Source organism: Kogia breviceps, chromosome 8 (genome assembly GCF_026419965.1).
Source record: "Kogia breviceps isolate mKogBre1 chromosome 8, mKogBre1 haplotype 1, whole genome shotgun sequence".
NCBI lineage: Eukaryota > Metazoa > Chordata > Mammalia > Artiodactyla > Physeteridae > Kogia > Kogia breviceps.
Window position 1 is genome coordinate 47,487,894 of NC_081317.1, and position 23,357 is coordinate 47,511,250.

The 23,357-nt window shown below is 42.5% G+C and overlaps 1 protein-coding gene across 6 annotated transcripts in view; it reads left to right on the forward strand.

The window, feature by feature from the left end:
- Positions 1-23,357, forward strand: part of MOB3B (MOB kinase activator 3B) — a 291,202-nt gene that overhangs the window by 117,452 nt on the left and 150,393 nt on the right. The gene's annotated exons all lie outside the window — the stretch shown is intronic.

A 23,357-nucleotide genomic window follows, 5' to 3' on the forward strand; every position in this document is an offset into this window, starting at 1 on the left:
TGGTACCTGTAGATGTTGGCCTCTGTTGACAAGCGTAAGCCAACATTTGATGCTTTGAAAAGCGAGGCCTTCCCTTGGGAAGCAGCAGTGAGAGAGATCATATGTATTTCTCCATCAGAACCCAGCCCAGATTTATAGAGCAAGGCAGGGTGCAGAGATGTCACAGCATACTTTGTGGCTCCCAAGCTACATGAAAGCTTGACTCTAGCCAAGACATATGTCAGTTTTAAAAATACATCTCAGGTTCCAGCATTGGCCTTCTGTTCATTGAGACACCTCAAAGAAACCAAAGCTCTTTGGAAGACTGTTCTAAAATAGCCTCAGCAAATTGCTAAAGTTTGGATTTATTAGGGGGCCCCCCCTCTCCTTCCTTTGCCAAACCTGCTTCTCCTGCAGGGTTCTCCAGCTCACAGTTCGGCCAAGATCTTCTCCCCAGTTGCTCAGAAACCTAGACAAATCCTTGATGCCTCCCTCTCCCTTGCCCCCACTTTGAATCTATCCTCCAGCCCTACTGCTTGTACCTTCCGATGTGTGTCGGGTTTCTTTCTCTCTCTTTATTGACATTTCTGTAATCATGTCTCAACCAGAATACTACAGTGCCCTCCAATTTTAAGTCTCCCAACTTCACTCTTGCCCCCTCTCTAATCCATTCTCTTCAAAATAGCCAAGAGTAAGTTTTTCTAAAACAAACCAAAGCCATGTACATAACTGGTTCTCTAGTGGGTATAACTCATGTTGTAACCCAAATGTGACTTTATTCTTTTTCACCTTTGAAAAAAATATATTCAGTATGGTGGTCTTCCCATTGTTCCTGGATAAAATTCTTACAGGCCATGGCTTCTCTAGTCTCTCTCAGGTGATAAGAATCTTACATCAGTTTAGATCACACACAAAAAAGTCCCAATTCAGTAATGAGAATGAGTCCACTCCAAGGTAATCATAACATTCAAAGATAAGACTCCTGCCCCTAGCTTTACCCCCACCTCTCTGCTGTGCTAAGATAGTTGCAATTGAGCTGTTTGCCTCAGGGGAGTGGATCAATAGGAATAAGGCAGGATTCCACTCCTGTTCCAGCATTTCCTTCTTCTCCCACTACTGACTGCTATTTGGGACCCTGCCAGAGTCAAAGCACAGGGAGGGAATAGGACACAGAAGATAGTATTGTTATCACTTAGTTAGAAGGCCAATAGGCTCTTGCTATTTGTCCCTACAAATGGATAAACCTAACTCTTCAGAGTGACCCTTTCATAGGAGAAACCATCTGAATGGATGGTCCATCTTGGTCCACTTATGGTTGTCGAAAGCAAAACACACAGTATAAGAGTTGTGAGTTTCAGTTGTATTCAGAGTCCTTGCTGAGGACTATAGTCCAGGAAACAGCCTTTCAGTAGCTTCTGAGAGAATTGCTCCGAAGAGGTAGGATGAGAAGCTAGTATATATACGATTTTTGGCCACAGAATACTTGGAGTCAAGCACGCATTTCAACAACAGATTACTGCTAGTCACAAGGAACAGATATCCCAATTAATGATTTTAGTCCTTTCTATGTATGGGAAGATGTGAGGATCTTGGTTCATTAAAATTCTTCCTGGGACTTCCCTGGTGGCACAGTGGTTAAGAATCTGCCTGCCCGAAAATCTCCCAGAGATCTCCATCTCAAGTCCAAGACCCAGCTCCACTCAATGACCAGGAAGCTACTGTGGTGGACACCCTATGCCAAACAACTAGCAAGACAGAAACACAACCCCACCCATTAGCAGAGAGGCTGCCTAAAATCATAATAAGGTCACAGAAACCCCAAAACACTCCACCAGATGTGGACCTGCCCACCAGAAAGGCAAGATCCAATCTCATCCACCAGAACACAGGCACTAGTCCCCTCCACCAGGAAGCCTACACAATCCACTGAATCAACCTTAACCACTAAGGGCAGACACCAAAAACAACAGGAACTATGAACCTGCAGCCTGCGAAAAGGAGACCCCTAACACAGTAAGTTAAGCAAACTGAGAAGACAGAGAAACACACAGCAGATGAAAGAGCAAGGTAAAAACTCACCAGACCTAACAAATGAAGAGGAAATAGGCAGTCTACCTGAAAAAGAATTCAGAGTAATGATAGTAAAGATGATCCAAAATCTTGGAAATAGAAAGAAGAAAATACAAGAACTGTTTAACAAGAACCGAGAAGAACTAAAGAGCAAACAAACAGTGTTGAACAGCATGCTAAATGAAATTTAAAATTCTCTAGAAGAGATCAATAGCAGAATAACTGAGGCAGAAAATGGATAAGTGACCAGGAAGATAAAATAGTGGAAATAACTATTACAGAGCAGAATAAAGAAAAAAGAATGAAAAGAATTGCGGACAGTCTCAGAGACCTCTGGGACAACATTAAATGCACCAACAATCGAATTATAGGTGTCCCAGAAGAAGAAGAGAAAAAGAAAGGGACTGAGAAAATACTTGAAGAGATTATAGTTGAAAACCTCTCTAATATGGGAAAGGAAATAGATAATCAAGTCCAGGAAGCACAGAGTCCCATACAGGATAAATCCAAGGAGAAATACTCCAAGACACATATTAATCAAACTATCAAAAATTAAATACAAAGAAAACATATTAAAAGCAGCAAGGGAAAAACAACAAATAATATACAAGGGAATCCCCATAAGGTTAACAGCTGATCTTTCAGCAGAAACTCTGCAAGTCAGAAGGGAGTAACAGGACATATTTAAAGTGATGAAAGGGAAAAACCTAAAACCAAGATTACTCTCTACCCAGCAAGGATCTCATTCAGATTTGATGGAGAAATTAAAACCTTTACAGACAAGCAAAAGCTAAGAGAATTCAGCACCACCAAACCAGCTTTACAGCAAATGCTAAAGGAACTTCTCTAGGCAAGAAACACAAGAGAAGTAAAAGACCTACAAGAACAAATGCAAAACAATTAAGAAAATGGGAATAGGAACATACATATCGATAATTAACTTAAATGTAAATGGATTAAATGCTCCCACCAAAAGACACAGACTGGCTGAATGGATACAAAAACAAGACCCTTATATATGCCGTCTACAAGAGGCCCACTTCAGACCTAGGGACACATACAAACTGAAAGTGAGTGGATGGAAAAAGATATTCCATGCAAATGGAAATCAGAAGAAAGCTGGAATAGCAATTCACATATCAGACAAAATAGACTTTAAAATAAAGACTATTACAGGAGACAAAGAAGGACACTACATAATGATCAAGGGATTGATCCAAGAAGAAAATATAACAATTGTAAATATTTATGCACCCAACATAGGAGCACCTCACTACATAAGGCAAATACTAACATCCATAAAAGGGGAAATCGACAGTAACACCACCATAGTAGGGGACTTTAACACCCCACTTTCACCAATGGACAGATCATCCAAACTGAAAATAAATAAGGAAACACAAGCTTTAAATGATACATTAAACAAGATGGACTTAATTGATATTTATAGTACATTCCAGCCCAAAATAACAATACACTTTCTTCTCAAGTGCTCATGGAACATTGTCCAGGATAGATCATATCTTGGGTCACAAATCAAGCCTTGGTAAATTCAAGAAAATTGAAATCATATCAAGTATCTTTTCTGACCAGAATGCTATGAGACTAGATATCAATTACAGGAAAAAGTCTGTAAAAAATACAAACACATGGAGGCTAAACAATACACTACTTAATAACCAAGAGATCACTGAAGAAATCAAAGAGGAAATCAGAAAATACCTAGAAACAAGTGACAGTGAAAACACAACAACCCAAAACCTATGGTATGCAGCAAAAACAGTTCTAAGAGGGAAGTTTATAGCAATACAATCATACCTTAAGAAACAAGAAACGTCTCAAATAAACAACTTAACCTTACACCTAAAGCAATTAGAGAAAGAAGAACAAAGAAACTCGAAAGTTAGCAGAAGGAAAGAAATCATAAAGATCAGATCAGAAATAAATGAAAAAGAAATTAAGGAGACGATAGCAGAGATCAATAAAACTAAAAGCTCGTTCTTTGAAAAGATAAACAAAATTGATAAACCATTCACCAGAATCATCAAGAAAAAGAGGGAGAAGACTCAAATCAATAAAATTAGAAATGAAAAGTAACCACTGACACTGCAGAAATACAAAGGATCATGAGAGATTACTGCAAGCAACTATATGCCAATAAAATGGACAACCTGGAAGAAATGGACAAATTCTTAGAAATGCAAAACCTTCTGAGACCGAACCAGGAAGAAACAAAATATAAACAGACTGATCACAAGCACTGAAATTGAAACTGTGATTAAAAGTCTTCTAAGAAACAAAAGCCCTGGACCAGATGGCTTCACAGGCGAATTCTATCAAACATTTAGAGAAGAGTTAACACCTATCCTTCTCAAACTCCTCCAAAATATAGCAGAGGGAAGAACACTTCCAAACTCATTCTACGAGGCCATCATCACCCTGATAACAAAAGCAGACAAAGATGTCACAAAGAAAGAAAACTACAGGCTGATTTCACTGACGAACATACATGCAAAAATCCTCAACAAAATACTAGCAAACAGAATCCAACAGCACAGTAAAAGGATCATACACCATGATCAAATGGGGTTTATCCCAGGAATGCAAGGATTCTTCAATATATGCAAATCAATCAATGTGATACACCATATTAACAAACTGAAGGAGAAAAACCATATGATCATCTCAATAGATGCAGAGAAAGCTTTTGACAAAATTCAACACCCATTTATGATAAAAACCCTCCAGCAAGTAGGCATAGAGGGAACTTACCTCAACATAATAAAGGCCATATATGACAAACCCACAGTAAACATCGTCCTCAATGGTGAAAACCTGAAACCATTTCCACTAAGATCAGGAACAAGACAAGGTTGCCCACTCTCACCACTATTATTCAGCATAGTTTTGGAAGTTTTAGCCACAGCAATCAGAGAAGAAAAAGAATTAAAAGGAATCCAAATCAGAAAAGAAGAAGTAAAGCTGTCACTGTTTGCAGATGACATGATACTATACATAGAGAACCCTAAAGATGCTACCAGAAAACTACTGGAGCTAATCAATGAATTTGGTAAAGTAGCAGGATACGAAATTAATGCACAGAAATCTCTTGCATTCATATGCACTAATGATGAAAAATCTGAGAGTGAAATTAAGACAACACTCCCATTTACCATTGCAGCAAAAAGAATAAAATACCTAGGAATAAACCTACTTAAGGAGACAAAAGACCCGTACGCAGAAAATTATGACACTGATGAAAGAAATTAAAGATGATACAAATAGATGGAGAGCTATACCATGTTCTTGGATTGGAAGAATCAACACTGTGAAAATGACTCTACTACCCAAAGCAATCTACAGATTCAATGCTATCCTTATCAAACTACTACTGGTATTTTTCACAGAGCTAGAACAAAAAATTGCACAATTTGTCTGGAAACACAAAAGACCCGGAATAGCCAAAACAATCTTGAGAAAGAAAAACAAGCTGGAGGAATCAGGCTCCCTGACTTCATACTCTACTACAAGGCTACAGTAATCAACACAGTATGGTACTGGCACTAAAACAGAAATATAGGTCAATGGAACAGGATAGAAAGCCCAGAGATAAACCCATGCACATATAGTCAATTTATCTTTGATAAAGGAGGCAAGTATATACAGTGGAGAAAAGACAGCCTCTTGGTGCTGGGAAAACTGGACAGCTACATGTAAAAGAATGAAATTAGAACACTCCCTAACACCATACACAAAAATAAACTCAAAATGGATTAAAGACCTAAATGTAACGCCAGACACTATCAAACTCTTAGAGAAAAACATAAACAGAACACTCTATGACATAAATCACAGCAAGATCCTTTTTGACCCACCTCCTAGAGAAATGGAAATAAAAATAAAAATAAACAAATGGGACCTAATGAAACTTAAAAGCTTTTGCACAGCAAAGGATACCATAAACAAGACCAAAAGACAACCCTCAGAATGGGAGAAAATATTTGCAAATGAAGCAACTGACAAAGGATTAATCTCCAAAATTTACAAGCAGCTCATGCAGCTCAATATGAAAAAAACAATCCAATCCAAAATGTGCAGAAGACCTAAATAGACATTTCTCCAAAGAAGATATACAGATTGCCAACAAACACATGAAAGGATGCTCAATATCATTATTCATTAGAGAAATGCAAATCAGAACTACACTGAGATATCATCTCACACCGGTCAGAATGGCCATCATCAAAAAATCTACAAACAATAAATGCTGGAGAGGGTGTGGAGAAAAGGTAACCCTCTAGCACTGTTGGTGGGAATGTAAATTGATACAGCCACTATGGAGAACAGTATGGAGGTTTCCTCAAAAAACTACAAATAGAACTACCATACGACCCAGCAATCCCACTACTGGGCATATAGCCTGAGAAAACCATAATTCAAAAAGAGTCATGTACCAAAATGTTCATTGCATCTCTATTTACGATAGCCAGGACATGGAAGCAACCTAAGTGTCCATGGACAGATGAATGGATAAAGAAGATGTGGCACATATATACAATGGAATATTACTCAACCATAATAAGAAACGAAATTGAGTTATTTGCAGTGAGGTGGGTGGACCTAGAGTCTGTCATACAGAGTGAAGTAAGTCAGAAAGAGAGGAACAAATACCATATGCTAACACATATATATATGGAATCTAAAAAAAATATATATGGTCTTAAAGAACCTAGGGGCAAGATGGTAATAAAGATGCAGACCTACTAGAGAATGGACTTGAGGACATGGGGAGGGGGAAGGGTAAGGTGGGAGAAAGTGAGAGAGTGGCATGGACATACATACACTACCAAATATAAAATAGATAGCTAGTGGGAAGCAGCCACATAGCACAGGGAGATCAGCTCAGAGGTCTAGGTGACCACCTAGAAGGGTGGGATAGGGTGGGAGGGAGGGAGACGCAAGAGGGAAGAGATATGGGGATATATGTATATGTATAGCTGATTCACTTTGTTATAAAGCAGAAACTAACACACCATTGTAAAGCAATTATACTCCAATAAAGATGTTAAATAAAAATTAAAAATAAACAATAAAAAAGAATCTGCCTGCCAGCAGGGAACACGGGTTCGAGCCCTGGACTGGGAAGATCCCACACGCCGTGGAACAACTAAGCTTGTGCACCACAACTACTGAGCCTGTGCTCTAGAGCCCTCGGGCCACAACTACTGAAGCCCGTGCCCCGCAACAAGAGAAGCCACCGCAGTGAGAATCCTGCATGCCACAACGAAGAGTAGCCCCTGCTCGCCGCAACTAGAGAAAGCCCCCGCATAGCAACAAAGACCCAACACAGCCAACAATAAATAAATAAAATAAATTTATTTAAAAAAAATTCTTCCTGAGATATACATGTACCTATCTAAGGGGTCTATTTTTCCAAAGCACAGAGTACCTCATCCTGAATTCTTTTTAGGGTGCACTGTCGGTTAGTGACTGCAGTGGCTAATGACTTAATGAACTGGGTTGTGAGCAACATTCTTTGTTGTACGTGGTTCAGTCAACTGTAGCCATAGAGGGGTGATTTCCCAAAAAGTAGGGCTGCCATAGAGTATATATACCAATGGGCTGTATGTGGGTCCTCTGAATCTAACTAAGGAATAGACAGCTGCAGGCTAATGACTTAGTGTCTGGCTGTAATAAGCTAAGGTAACCTTCTAGGGTTACTGGTTCTGTTTAAAGCAGCATTGTTGTAACCCTCACTTTTATCCTGAGGTGATGCTGCATTAGCCCTCAGGACCGATTGTCCTCATTTTCTTCCTGTGACAGAAATATAAACTTTGCCTTCCTTTTTGATTAAATGGCTGTAAATCCATAAGACTTGCTCTGGGGAAAGTGGAAGTTGGTACTTTAACTCAGAGGAAAGGAAAGAAGGAAAGGAAAGGAAACAGAGGAAAGGAAAAGAAAGAAGCCCTAAAAGCTGTCGAAACAAAAAGAAAATTGATTCCGGTGCTGAACGTTTCCTCATGGCACTGAAGTATAGAAAAAGAATACATGTCAAGAAGGAGTTGTTGTGTGGTGATAATGCTTTTGAATCTGGGAAGATGGGGGTTTCACCAGGAACCCGTCCCCTCACTTATTAGACGTTAACTAGGAGTTTTTAAGATGTTGCTTTGGAAAAGGTGAGGAAAGGAACCTGGCCAAGCAGCCTGTCTCTGCTCCCTGGGATTCTGAGTTACTAGACATGGATAAGGGCTCTGCTCCTCCTTGGTTTTATTTTATTGTTTTTATTTATTTTTAATCAAAAGGGAAGATTTCAAGGCAAAGCTGACTTTTTTTCATAACCTTTACTCCATAGTATCCTGCCACATACTATATGAGTTGTTTCATTTTACTTTGTTAGATTGCATAAAACACCACGAATAATAAATTACTTGGGGCTAACAGGCAGCCTTTTCCCCCCTTAATTATTAACACTTTATTTTTTAGAGCAGTTTTAGGCTCGCAGATAATATGGGCCATTCTGGTCTGACCCTTTCCCGCCTCACAATTTCTCGCATTGTTAATATCCGGATTAGTGTGCTACATTTGTTGCAACTGGTGAACTAAAATTGATTTGTTATTGTTAATTAAAGTCCATAGTTTACATTGGGGTTCACTATGTTATAGTTCTGTGGTTTTTGATAAATGCATAGTGCTGTGTATCTACCATTACAGTAGCAAACAGAATAGTTTCACTGCCCTGAAACTCCCCTGTACTCTGCCTTTTCATCCTTCTCCTTTACTTACTTACTGACATATTTGTCACACATCAAGTGTGAGCAAGGCCTCTCCTGTGGGTTCATTTAATACAACTGGCAAAGTTTCAAACTTTCAAAAGACTCTGCCAAATCCTGAGGGCAATCAGCAAGGAAGTATACACAGACATTTAAAAAATATAAAAATAAGGACTTCCCTGGTGGCACCGTGGTTAAGAATCTGCCTGCCAATGCAGGGGACATGGGTTCAATCCCTGGTCCGGGAAGATCCCACATGCCACGGAGCAACAAAGCCTGTGTGCCACAACTATTGAGCCCACGTGCCACAACTATCGAAGCCCACGTGCCTAGAACCCGTGCTCCACAACAAGAGAAGCCACCGCAATGAGAAGCCTGTGCCCCACAACGAAGAGTAGCCCCCCCACACAGCAACAAAGACCCAACACAGCCAAAAATAATAAATAAATAATATTTTTTTAAAGTCTAAAAATAGGTACAGTGTGTACTCTCATGATGACTGTCCCGCTCCTCCAGGCTCCCTTGCCCATTCAAGGCCTCACACTGGCTTCTGATCTCCACACTTTAATCCTAAAAGTTTAGTTCAAATCTGCAAGCACTTTGCTAGAAAAATTAGAGGGTGCTGATTTCACCACTTAAATGCTCCTTTCTAGAAATTTAGAACCTTCTTTGGGACCAAGATAGAGCTGGATTTCTCCACTGCAGTAGTATCCCTCCCTCCAAGACAGTAGGCTTTCTTTTAAAATGAAGCTATGGGCTTCCCTGGTGGCGCAGTGGTTGAGAATCCGCCTGCCGATGCAGGAGACACGGGTTCATGCCCCGGTCCGGGAAGATCCCACATGCCACGGAGCAACTAAGCCCGTGAGCCACGGCCGCTAGCCCTGCGCATCTGGAGCCTGTGCTCCGCAACGGGAGAAGCCACAACAGTGAGAGGCCCGCATACCGCAAAAATAAATAAATAAATAAAAATAATAAAATGAAGCTATTATTCTTTTTTTCCTGTTTACAAATTAGTGATGCTCACCTTAGAAAATTTGGAAGATTTGGAAACATCTGTGTGTTATTTCTAGATGTGCCTGGCCCAGAGACCAATCAGGCAACAATGGAGGTGCAAAGCTGGGGTCAGAGTGTTAACCCCTGAGTAGTCAGCTTGCCTGTACTTATTTCCAGAAAGATGCAAAATATGCGTTTATCACAAGAGCAAAGGTGCTCTTAAAAAAGAAAGAATTTCCAGAAATTCAAAAATCCTCTTTTCTAAGCAGTTGCCTAGCCAGGTGCCTCTAAAAACTCTTTTGAACTGGATGACTCGAATTTGCCAGTTTGCAGTATTCCCTTGCTATCATCTTCATCAAACTGTATTTATTACATTTGCCCTATACTGCCTGTACGTTTAGGGATAAATGGCCCCCACTGGATAAAGGATGAAGTGAGTGAGGCCTTGCGGGAAGCTGGCATCTTTTCTTTCCTACACGTCTTGGGGTAGGAATGTCTGTTGACTTTGAAATCAAATGACAAAATGAATAGGCATGTGCTCCAGACCCTGAGAACCCCCAATAATTGGCTGATGTCTTCTCGTTCTTAGGCTGATTTCTTTTATGATCAAAATTTTAGAAAAAATCTATTGATACTTCTTTTACTGTGGCAAAATACACATAACATAAAAATTACCATTTTCACTATTTTTAAGTGTACAAATCAGTGCATTCACTATGTCGTGCATTCACAGTGTGGTTCAACCATCACCACTATCCACTTCCAGAACTTTTTATCACCCCAAACATAAACTCTGTACCCATTAAACACATTAACTCCCCATTCCTCCCTCCCCTCAGACCCTGGTAATTTCTATTCTACTTTCTGTCTCTATGAATTGGCCAATTTTAGGTACCTCATATAAGTGGAATTATCTAATATTTGTTCCTTTGCATCTGGTATATTTCACTTAGCCTAATGTTTTCAAGCTTCTTCCATGTTGTAGCATGTATCAGAATTTCATTCCTTTTTTAGGCTGAATAATATTCCATTGCATGTCAATACCACATTTTGTTTATCCATTCATCTGTTGCTGGACATTTGGGTTATTTCCACCTTTGAGTTACTGCAAATAATGCTACTATGAACATTTGTATACAGGTATCTGGTGTGCAGGTGTCTGTCCAAGTACCTGTTTTCAATTCTTTGAGGTGTATACCTAGAAGTGGAATTGCTGGACCATGTGATAATTCTGTCTAACTTTTTGAGGGACTGCTAAACTCTTTTCCACAATGGCTGCACCATTTTACATTTCCACCAACAGTGCACAAGTGTTCCAATTTACCTACATCCTTGCCTACACGTTATTTTCCATTTTTTTGATAATAGCCATCCTAATGGGTGTGAAGTGTTATCTCATTGTAGTTATGATCAAACCTTTTAAAGCAACTCTTTCTGTGTGGTTGTGACCACCTCTGTACTAGTGTCAGTAACCCTAGCTTGACCCCAGCTCTGGGATCAAACAGCTTTGAGCTTAAACCCCAGCAGGAAATCAGCTCCATGAGGACTGGAATTTTAGGCTGTTTTGTTCCATAATATATCCCCGGTCCCTACAACGGTGACTGGCACATAATAAGAGCTTAATATTATCTGACGATTGGATGAATTCTACCTCCATCACTTACTAGCTATGTGACCTGACTGAAGTTAATAACCTAAGTCTCTGTTTCCTCAACCATAATATGGGAAGATCTGATAGTGCCCTCTGCCAGGGTTATGTGAGGATTAAATGCAGCAATGCCTAGATAGCACTTGCACACTGCCTGGCACATAGTAGGCACTCCATACATGGTAGTAAGATGCTTGTTATGACTGAGCAGGGGGCTTCATACATAGGCCAGTGCTGAGCACTGTCTGCAGCATGGTGATGAGTTTCAAGAGGCAGGTAGGGTGCCATGTCTTCAGGGATCTGGGCAGATTTGGTGCTAAGCCAAAGCTTTGTAGCAGGAAGGAAGGAGAAGTGCTGCAAAAATCCATTAAGCCCAGAGCTCCCCAGAGCAAACGCGCACCCCGGCAATGATGCTGGGGGGCCAGACAGAGGAAGAAGAACCGGGAGGCATCCTCTCAATGGGCCCATCCAGCAGGACCTTAAGCCAGAACAGGCACAGAGAGTTTACAGCAGGAGGAACACTCAGTGGAGATTCATGACCCGTGATTGACAGTGGGTCTTGTAGCTAGAGCTACCACATTCTTTCATGATGCATAATAACACATTGGGAAAATGCAGCTTCATGTAACCAAATGCTAATAGAATCCTAACATCCCAGGCCCAAGAGTAAGTAGACTGAAGGAGGGGAAAGCTGGGCATTTCCCCCCTTTGCTCAGGTGTTGATAGAAAAATGCATCTCCATCTGGGGGAAGAAATGTTGATTTCTGGGAATTCAGGCAGACTGAAGTCTACATCCTGTTTGTTCTGTTACATGTCTAGTGAATGGATGCTGGCTAGTGTCAAGCAGATTTCTCTTAGGAGGAGGAGAACTTTTGCTTTCCCCCTGGCGTGGTTTGTCTCTCTTATCAACTTGGAGCCTGCTGGGATGTTTCAGAAGTAGTGCATGCATTATTCCAGCGGCTGAGTCACCTCTGTATTGATCTGTACAGCTGTCATGGGGTAGAAGGTTAACAAGTCCTACTCTGTGCTTACCACATTCTTTCAGAGGCTCAGACTCAAGCCTGCTGTGTGAACCCTGACCAGAGATCACCTGGACGCCCTGGGGCACTGGTCAGCTGTTGGCATTCCAGGCACCATGCTCAATGCCCAGAAACAGCCTCTGGAGATGGGGAGGCCTGTGAGCACTCAGCGAGGGTACCAACTAGGGCTGGCAGGAGCACGGCTTGGGGCCCTGGAGCCAGAAGTAGGTATGACAGGTTGTCAAAGAATATAGAGCTTGCGTTTCAGGATCAGAGTCAAGAATGGGAGAAAAGACAAGGAAAGAAGTTGAGAGGAAACAATATTGGGAGCAAATAAGCATCCCCAGGGCCCCAGTGTCTTGCCAGAGATAGTCCCTGAGGCCTTTCTCCACATTCCTCTTGCCAAGTCAGTCCCCATTCTATGCATCTGAGCACTTCCGGTTTCATGCTCTGCTGGAGAGGTGAAAGTGACCAGTGCTCCTGGAGCTGAAGGAAGTCTGCCAGGGTGGGAGAGCAGCGAGCGGAGCGTAAGACTTCCTTGCCTTCCCCACCCCCAGCGCTTTTCCAAGCAGAGGGAAAGGCAGGGTGGAACACTGGCCCTCCTGCCCTCCCGGAGCTCAAGGCTCTCCAGGCCTGCAGGGCCCCGCGTTGGCCTGCATCCATGGACCACTGGAATTCCAGTGAGCTGGGAGCCCGAGTCACTCCACACCTCTCAGGGAGTTGTTTCCTCTTCCTCTGATGGACGACTCAGACCCTCTTTATCACCAAACAGAACCCATCATTATCATCCTGTGCTAACGCTTCTGTTAACAGTAGCTTGAGCTGAAAAGACCGGCTCCCGAATCGTGAGAAACAGCAACAATCCTTAACCTCATCTGGGCAGGGTTCCCTGATGTTCTGCTCTAGGTTTTCTTCTCATCTCAGATGTGAAATGCCAGGCACTTCTGTCTTCCTCAGACCTGCCAGATGACACAAAGTGCGGGCCAGGCAGTAAGCGTGTTGGAGAACCTTCGCGATAACTTTGGTGTATTTGTCTTTGTGGACCTTGGCTATTCTTTTCTTCTTGCCTTCTCCCCACGCTTGTGTATTTGTGGTTTCCTGAAGTTTAAATAATTGAAAGTGACTGATTTTCTTCCAAATGTAACTACATTCTGCCTTTCATATGTTGTTCCTCCTTTATTTGTTGTCAAAACCAGGAAGAACATTCCTCTCTTCTAAAAGTGACTTCATTCTAAAATCCAGAGATATAACCTGACATTTTAAACGTGGATGTATGGCTGGGTGAAGTCTTCTGTTTTCCCTGTAACTAGTTTTCTTTCTTCTTTTCTTCTCTCTTCTTTTCCTTTTCCTTTCCTTCCCTTTTTCCCTTTCCTTCTTTTTCTTTTCTTTTCCTTTTCCTCCCTCCCTTACTTCCTTCCTTTCTTCTCAATCAATCCAGGCTCTTTCTTGCTCTCCTTGTTGTCACTAGGGCCACATACCGGTTCTTTTCTTTTGTTTTTCTTCCTTGGACGTTTCTCCCTTCTAATCTGTTTTCCTCTAGAGAAGATTAAATGTTTGATGAGACGTACAGGGAATCAACTAAGCATGTTCTTCGGACAAAAAACTGCCTTAAGTAGCATGAGCCACACAGAGTGCCTGGGCGGAGGGGCTGGGGGTCTTCCCTCTGTCTACAAAGGCTTATTGCACAACTGCGAGCTGTTGGCTGTCCCTGGGCAGACTAAAGCCAGCAGGCTTCTGGAAGCTGCACATGACAGTCCTAAACTTTCCTGGCTTGTCAGGCTTCAGCTCAGCACTTTGCCTCTCTCACTGCCTGGAGGCCCAGGGGGCCAAGTGAATGCTGATGGTGTCTACACAGCACCAAAGAGCCTGCTGGAAAGGTGGAAAGGAAGGCAAGGCACTTGGTATTTTGTGACGGCCACGACCAGCACCCTGCTTCATAGCAGTTTTACTTGATTGATAGTCTTTTTGGACTTTCTATATTTAGGCTTGAAATTCATTTGCTTGTTTGCCCATTAATTCCTTTAATAAACATTTATTGTGTCCCTACTGTTTGCCAGGCAATGGGATAAAGAACTATATTGTCCCAGATAGAGGCAGTCTAGAAGAGGTATCTTCAGCATTGCCATCCTTAAAATCCTCATCAATATTCATTCATTAGAAAGATAGAGATGAAACACCTACTGTCTGGCAAGTGCTTATGTGGGAAGTGAGATGGGCAGAGTCTATGCTCTCAAAGAGCTCGTAGTTTAACATTGGAAACATACCATTACACAATAATTATGAAAAATGACAAGTCCTCTGAGAGAGGAAGCATATAATATCAGTTTGATCTACCAAAATGTCAACTTCATATGATTCACCATAATACTGTTTATTGATTATTCCCTATATACCAAGCATAGGAAGATGTACTTTGTAAATATCAACATTAATATTCAAAAGAACCCTACAAAGTAGGTTTTATTATATCCATTTAGTAGATTGGGATACTGACATAAAGAGGTTAGGTGATTTTCTCTTGGTCACAGGGAAGTGGCAGAATTCAGTCTGTCTGACTCTAGTTTTTGTGCTGTATTCTCTATGGTATAGAAATACTGTACATTGTGTGCCAGGCCATTGGAGGGGGGCGGTAGAGCATAATGCCCACCTGTTACGTGGAGAACAGATGGAATAAAGTTTAGCCCCCAGAATCATTGTGGTTGCCATGTTTCAAAATCTGCTATCAGATAGGAGATAGATTGCTAAATTCACCATGCATTTTTAACTTTTGGCTTACCAGTATGTTTTTCTTTTGCTTTCCTTGCTTTGATGTTCCTTTAATGGTTTTAATTCCTCATTATTGTACTAAGAGGATTTAACTTTGGGCACCTAACTGTGCTCTGTCTGGCACTGTGGATGCTAGTAGACAGCAGGCTGGCAGAGGTATCGAGGATGAGGGGTGAAACAGAAAGGTGTAGGGCAAGAGGGGGGCTGGGGATGTATACCTTTGTAGATGGCTATAATGCCTGTGACCCTTCTCAGATCATCCATCCCTGCTCACAGCCCCAGATGAGAGGGCATCTGCACATGTGACTCCCATCCCTCCTTGACACAGATGATTGGACCAGGATGGACACCTGACCTGAGCCAGGCCCACCAATAGGTTGGCCTGTGCCGTGTGACTTGTGTGCCACCCAAAAGGAGAGCCGGGCCAACTAGAGCCCCACTCTCACGACTTCATGCTGTTAAAAGGTAAACTGAGGTATACTAAAAAATCATAAGAGTTTATTTGACCAAAAATCGATTCCATGTCAGGGAGGGCAAAACTGAAAGTGGCTAAAAGCACTCCATCAACAGGAGACCCGGGAAAGAGGAGACAGAAGCAAAGCAAGGTAATTATTTGATTGGCTATAGCTTAAGTGATTGCCTTATTTGGGAAACCTCAGTGGCTGTTTGTGACTGGTTGTCCTTAGGTTTTGATTCCTTAACCCTGAGGCATTTCAGGATTAGGTTTTGGTTTGCTTATGTAGGCTACCGAGGCATTAACGCCACCTCAGTCTAATGGCCTCTTGTTTAATTAATTTTAATAGCCCTGAAGCTCAGAGGAAAGGTGTTAGAGCCCTTGAGTTGAAAACTCTTGCGGGGGGCCAGCCTAAGACTGCCGTTTGGGGCTCATGTGCATGTCAAATGAAGAAGGAGTCAAGTGTCACAGGGGACTAGAAAGAAAATGACTCCAGGGACTAGAGGGAGGCAGAGAAGTGAGGTCACATGGCCTGTGAGGTAAGAAGAGCACCCAGTCCCCACCCTTCAGTTCCCTGGCGCAGTTCCAACCCTGTGCTTTATCACCTGTTCTTGGGCTCCGTGTTATACCACAGTAAGTCCCTCATTTACTTAAGTAGCTTGAATAGGTTTCTGTTCCTTGTAATGGACAGATCAAAACACAAGTTCTCAAAGCAGGTAATTTGTATCACAGCTAAAGGGAACAGAGGAACTCCATGAAGTCCTATTTCTAGGCCTCAGATACATCTGCCCTCTCTACAGAAGGCTAAGCTAGATATTTCATGTTATTCTATCCTTAAAGAAACACTGAAGGAGGGAATAGGAAGCATACAAGAAGAGCTGCCCCCTTTAAGTAATTGACTTTCTACAGTTAATGTACCACTAGAACCATCATTATGCTCAAGCCCCTGGCCATCCCTTTCACCCACCATGACATGGACCTTCTCAGACTCAGGCTCCGTGCCAGATCCTGGGTAGATGAAGATAAGCAGCACAGCACCTGTTCCTGGGGTGTTCACTGTACCGTGGAGAGAACAGCAAACCAATACATCACCGTAAAATGTGGGAGTTACTATAGCAGAGACATGAAAGTGTTCCTCTGAAAAGGGAATGACTAATTTCACCTGTGGATTTTGGAGAAGGTTTCACCTCGGAGGTGATATTTGAGCTGAGTCTTGAAAGGTGAGTAACTATTTGCCCAGCATTTCAGGAAGAAAGGGGAGAGGGAGGCAGGCACTCCAGGCTGAGGGAACAGAATGTGCAAAGTCACGGCGTTAAAAACTGGTCTGTTGAGTTCATGGAACTAGAAGTCAGTACAGTTGGGTAAGTGACTGTTTTGGGTGAGCAGCAGTAATAAGATTAGGTTGGGGCCAGATTTTGAATATCTGTGTCTACAATTAACAATGTAATTGATAATTACTATAAGTATTATTCATTATTCTCTACCAGAGACAAAGTCAGTCATCTCTATGTATTATTCTCATTTAATTAAAAGCTAAGGAAACAGGAATTCCCTGGAGGTCCAGCAGTTAGGACTCTGCAATTCCACTGCAGGGGGCATGGGTTCGACCCCTGGAACCAAGATCCTACATGCCGTGTGGAGCGGCCAAAAACAAGAAAACAAAGCCAAGGAAACGTGTTGTGGACAACGTCCAACCAATGTGAAGTTTTTAAGGCTCATTTTTGGGGACGAGGACTCGAGGCAGTTTGCAGCAGAGGCTGGTGTGAGGGAAGATGGAGAGCAGGGAGGGCAGGCAGGAGGCAGCCGCAGTTGTCCAGGTGAGCCATAAGTACCTGATGCAGGGTGGTGGCTATGGAAGCCAGAGGAGCGGCTGAGCCTAAGCCATGCTTGGGAGCAAAATTATTTAAATGTGTGGAGAGAATGAAAAAGAACCTGGAGCTCGATTTGAAAGTTTTCCTCTTTAGAGGTGGAGTTAGTAGTGATAGCACTGATCAAGATAGATGATACAGGAGCAGGAATGGGCAGGAGGGCATGATTTCACCTAGGGGCATATTCAATTGCAGATCCTGATACAAGATCAAGGTGAAGATCTGCGGGCAGTCAGGTAAGGGAGTGAGGCTTGGAAAAGGGATTAGGATGGAATATACAGGTTTGAATTTCTATCACTCTGTCCTTCTGACTGGTAGAAGAGTTCAGAGAGCTGTACAAGACAGTTCTCAAGGTTTGTATTACTGGAAGGGTCTCCAGACCACATCAGTCATGGTACTGTCGACATATGCAGTATTCTCAAACAACCATCCGGTGACTTGCCTCCTTCAGCCAACTCCCTGGACCTCTAATCCTACTTTCCAGCACTTTCTACTCCTTAGTGGGAAGCCAGGTAGGGGTGAGCTGGAGAATGGGATACTCACTAATCCCAAACCCATAATGGTCTGAACGGCATTTCTGCCTGCCGTTTTGTGCCACGTGACCTCTTCCCTGTCCTGCCCTAGGATGGCATACATATGCCATATCTTTTTTTAAAAATTAATTTATTTAATTTTGGCTGCGTTCGATCTTCGTTGCAGTGTGCGGGCTTCTCACTGCAGTGGCCTCTCCCGCTGCGGAGCACGGGCCCCATCAGTTGTGGCACGTGGGCTCAGCAGCTGTGGCTCGCAGGCTCCAGAGCGCAGGCCCAGCAGCCGTGGTGCACGGGCTCAGTTGCTCCGCGGCATGTGGGATCCCCCCGGACCAGGTCTCGAACCCGTGTGTCTTGCATCGGCAGGCGGACTCTCAACCACTGCGCCACCAGGGAAGTCCCCCATCTCTTTTATGTCATAGCCTGGTATTAGTTTCAGGTGAGTTCTCCCTTCTTCCTCTGATTAATTCAGAGCCCTGCTGGGATTTGGGATCAAGCACCTGCCTCTTTTATGGGAGGGTGTTTTGAAAGCTCTGTAAATTAGCCTCTTGGGTTTATGAAAGAAAGCTGAAGAATAGAATGTTCACCCGTAATAATAGTACACCTCACGTGGGTTTGGCTTCTTTGGAATTTTCCAGACGTAACCAAGAATGAGTTCTTTGACCTCCACTTGAGAACCTAACATTTTAGGTATTTGAAATAGTCTGTTCCCCCGCTCCACAAGTTTAGACTGATCCCTAAGAAAGTGCCATTTGGCAGATAAAAAATAGTCGAATATCAGCAATTTCCATGCGGTTCAACCTACTGGCGTCAGGGATGGGGGGGGTGGCGAGGTGAAAATAAGAGGAATTTTATGTGCGATGTCTCTTTCCCTTAATTCAGATTGTACATGACTTTAAAAAGTCGGAGCATTTAGTGACACACAATTATTTATTTGTAGAAAGACTTGGCAGTGTTACACAGTGAGTATTTCTGCTTCAAAGATGTCTTCTGCTTCTCAGACATGTTGAGCCTCCCCAGTTCATCCAAATCCGTGGAGGGGGGCACATGTGCCCTTGCACCCGGCTCTTGTGGTCTCCATCGTGGCTTCCAAAATGGGACCATGTGGTGGCATTGGTTTGAGGTTCTTCATGAGTAGGGAATGAAAGACCTAGCTTTTGTTATGCACACCTATATACTAGATTCTGTGATAAATGCTTTATGTAACTATTTTCTTCCATTCTGAGCAACAGCCTTGAGAACTAGGAATTACTATCTTCGGTTTTTTGTGGGGTTTTTTGGCGGTACGCGGGCCTCTCACTGTTGTGGCCTCTCCCGTTGCGGAGCACAGGCTCCGGACCCGCAGGCTCAGCGGCCATGGCTCACGGGCCCAGCCGCTCCGCGGCATGTGGGATCCTCCCGGACCGGGGCACGAACCCGCGTCCCCTGCATCGGCAGGCGGACTCCCAACCACTGCGCCACCAGGGAAGCCCACTATCTTCGTTTTTATGAACAGGAAAACTGAGGCTCTCAGAGCTGAGATAGATAACTTGCCCCAGATTACCTAGGACTTGATTGCTGTTGTTAGTTCTTGCTCTGAACTATTAAATCCTCCAGTGCAAATTTTGCCTCCCCCAGGAAAGAAGGCAATAGATGAGGTGATGATCTCTCTGCCCATACTGGGAGGGAGGATGGGAAGGGAATACATTTCAGGATACACCTCATGTCCCTGTCTCACTGTATGACTTTGGATTCTATTTCTCAACAATGAATTGAAGATAACACATGAACTCCTCCCAGGAATGCTGTGTGATTGAATGTAAAATTGCTTTGCTTTGTACTCAGATAATCCAGAAGGGTAATCTTTTGAATAGGGAGGAGGTATGCCATCAAATTTATCTTTAGATCATCTGTCAACAAACGGGAGAGGTGGGCTTCCCTGGTGGCACAGTGGTTGAGAATCTGCCTGCCGATGCAGGGGACACGGGTTCGTGACCCGGTCCGGGAAGATCCCACATGCCGTGGAGCAGCTGGGCCCGTGAGCCATGGCCGCTGGGCCTGCGCGTCCGGAGCCTGTGCTCCGCAACGGGAGAGGCCACAACAGGGAGAGGCCCGCGTGCCGCAAAAAATAAAAACAAAGCGGGAGAGGTTAGTAAGAGATAGATGAATACCGTAAAGCAGGAGTTCTCAACTGGGAGTGATTCTGCACCCCAGGGGATAGTTAGCAATGTCTAGAGACATTTTTTGGTTGTCACATCTGGGAGGCTGCTCTGGCATTTAGTGAGTAGATTCTGCCAAATGGTCCACACAATGCACAGGACAGCCTCTCGCTACAGTTATCCAGCCCCAAATGTGAATGGTGCTGAGTTTGAGAAACTCTGGTATAAAGTACACTTGCTGGGAAAACATTTAAACTGCTCTAAAAGAACAAGTTAATTTCATGAAATATCAAGTATTTTGGAAGCCCTTACGTGCACATAAAGAATTACTGTAGGGCTTCCCTGGTGGCGCAGTGGTTGAGAGTCCGCCTGCCGATGCAGGGGACACGGGTTCGTGCCCAGGTCCGCGAAGATCCCACATGTCGTGGAGCGGCTGGGCCCGTGAGCCATGGCCGCTGGGCCTGCGCGTCCGGAGCCTGTGCTCCGCAACGGGGAGAGGCCACGGCGATGAGAGGCCCGCGTACCGCAAAAAAAAAAAAGAATTACTGTAAATTATAAATTACAAAATATCTGGTCATAAAAGCAATTCTCAGCAGGAGGCTTCTATTATTATTATTATTATTTTCTTCTGAGAGTTCTATAAACTTTTTAAAAAGTGTATTTTAACAAGAAAAGGTATGTCAAATTTTACACACATACTCATCATAGCAAGGAGAGGAGGTAATCACTCAGAATTAGTGAAAATTCAAAATATTGAAGCATTATTGGTTTATTCCCTTGTAATGTATTGCTTTACATAATAATCAGTGGAGACCCTATTGATTTTCATTTATTTGGTTATTGCTTTCTAATGCATATATTAGCTCTAAATGTGCTGTGGCTCAATGCAAGAAAAGCCTTGAATTAAATGAGATTGTTAAGATATCAATCTTTACCTTTTGGGGTGGAGGAGGCTGAGTAATCCTATAAGACTCATAATCATAGTGTCTCATCCTAGACCTGCCATGTGGGTTTTATTTTGGGGAGGATATGAAATTGGAGAGGTCAGGGACTATGTCTTGAACAGAGGAAAAGAAATCCATTTCTGAGCTAGAAAATGTAAAAGAAGATTACTCTCTCTTACTTGAAGATGTTTTTACTTCAGTTGTAGAGGTGGGGTTGGGTGAGATGTTATGGGAAGTGCTAGGGCAGATAATTGAAGTTTTTGGGGAGCCTCAGAGCCCAGCTGTGTATTCTTGAGAATCAGAGGAAATGAATGGCCCAGGCATTCTGCACATTTTTAGAGCCATTTGTAACTGATGCGTGTGGTTCTTCATTATAAATTTAGTAAGTTCATAATTAATGAACTTACTAAATAACAGAACTATGGAAATTCCAGCTACTGAATAAGCAGGCATGCGTACCAGGGTAGTTTAATAGAGAAATGGTAAGTGAGATTCTTTGTGTTTCCCTGTTGGCTATGGCTGTTTGTTCTACTGTGTTGATAAGATACTGGGACTCTGGCTTAAGTGGAAATGAGCACTGCGGTCAGTTGGTGATGTCTGCTTTGGAAGTGTGGTGGGAGCCTGGTGACATGTAAGCCATGTCTTTGACAGCCAGCCTGGTTTATGTGTTTAACAGTTAACCACAATCTCTCAAAGCCCTGAATTTAAAAGTTCTCTGAGTTAGGTCCTATAACAAAAAAAATTCAGAAAGCTGTATCTGCCCTATCTTTTGTCAATTACAATTGCCTTGTACAGACATTTAATTTTGTGGTTGAAGTCCAAGTGTACAGATCTAATTTCATTCATTTTTACACTAATTAATACACTAGATGCTATGATGGCCAACACTTCTGTCTAGAAAATATTTGCAACAGAACAGATTTTTAGATCATAGAAATTTAAAGACACATATCATTTCCATGTGCCTTCAGTGATCACACTTGGGGATAATGACATTTCTATAGTGTTATCCAACAAAAAATTTAGGGAACTATGCATGTGTTATGCAGAGCATTTCTAAAGCCTGTGTATATCCCTTCCCATTTCCTTCACTTGATCATTCAGGGAGTTTTAAGAGACTATGATTTTTCGTTCCTTGGGGATAAAAGAAAATTAAATATTTTTCATATATGAATTTAAAATAAAGAACTCTTTTATTGGTTCATTGCTTTGGGTCAATTATCCAATGCTTACTTTTGTGTGTGCAGAGAACCCTCAAATTTAAAACAGCTCACTGCACATAAAAGTTCACTATGTGTTGGCTGGCAGACAACTTGGAGTGATTCCGTTTTGGAGGATCCTGCATCTCCCTGTAGAAGAAATAATATCAGGCATTTTTCCTTAACACCCCTCTCCCTTCTTCCTGCATTCCTTTCTTCCCTAACTGCCATTTCTTTTGAACCATTCTTAAATGTCTTTATTATGAGACTGGTTTGTAGATGTTATTGTCCTGTGACAAAGGCCTTTTCTACTTCACAAAGAAAATTTATTTGGATTGGGTCCAAAATAGTATTTCCTTATAAGTTGCCCAATAAGATGACGACAGCACCTTACCAAGTATCAGGAGACTGCATTCTAATCTGTCCTCTCTCTGGCAGTTTGGCTTTGGACAAGTCATTAAAAGGCTCTCCTCCTTTTCTGCCACTATAAAATGAATAGAGCAGATGGCAGCTACTTCTCCTGGTGCATTACCATTTTAAGATGATAATAGTTAAGTCTTAGGGTGCTTAGGATGCCAACATTAACATCTTGTGCAGCAAAAAATCAGGTTTGCTTGAGGGTAACTGAATTTCATGGAGCCACTGTGCTAGTTAAGAGGAAGGCTGAACTTATTAGAAGAGGGGTGATGTCATCCTTATCACAGAATGGATTAAATGCTGCCATGTTCAGCACGGAAGGAGATTAAGTTTGTTGGTAAATGGTCAAGGAGACATATGGGAAACCATCCATGAAGTACAAAGGAAACCTGAGCAGAAAGGAAGGAACAACAAGATAGCTATCAGTTAGGGCCCTTTAGTTACAAGCCACAGAAACTGACTCTGATGAACCAGAGTAGGAAAAAGGATGTATTAGGAAACAGGTAATCTTAGTGCCAAATGATGATTCTGTGCATATGTCAATTGGGGTGGGTAGCCATGG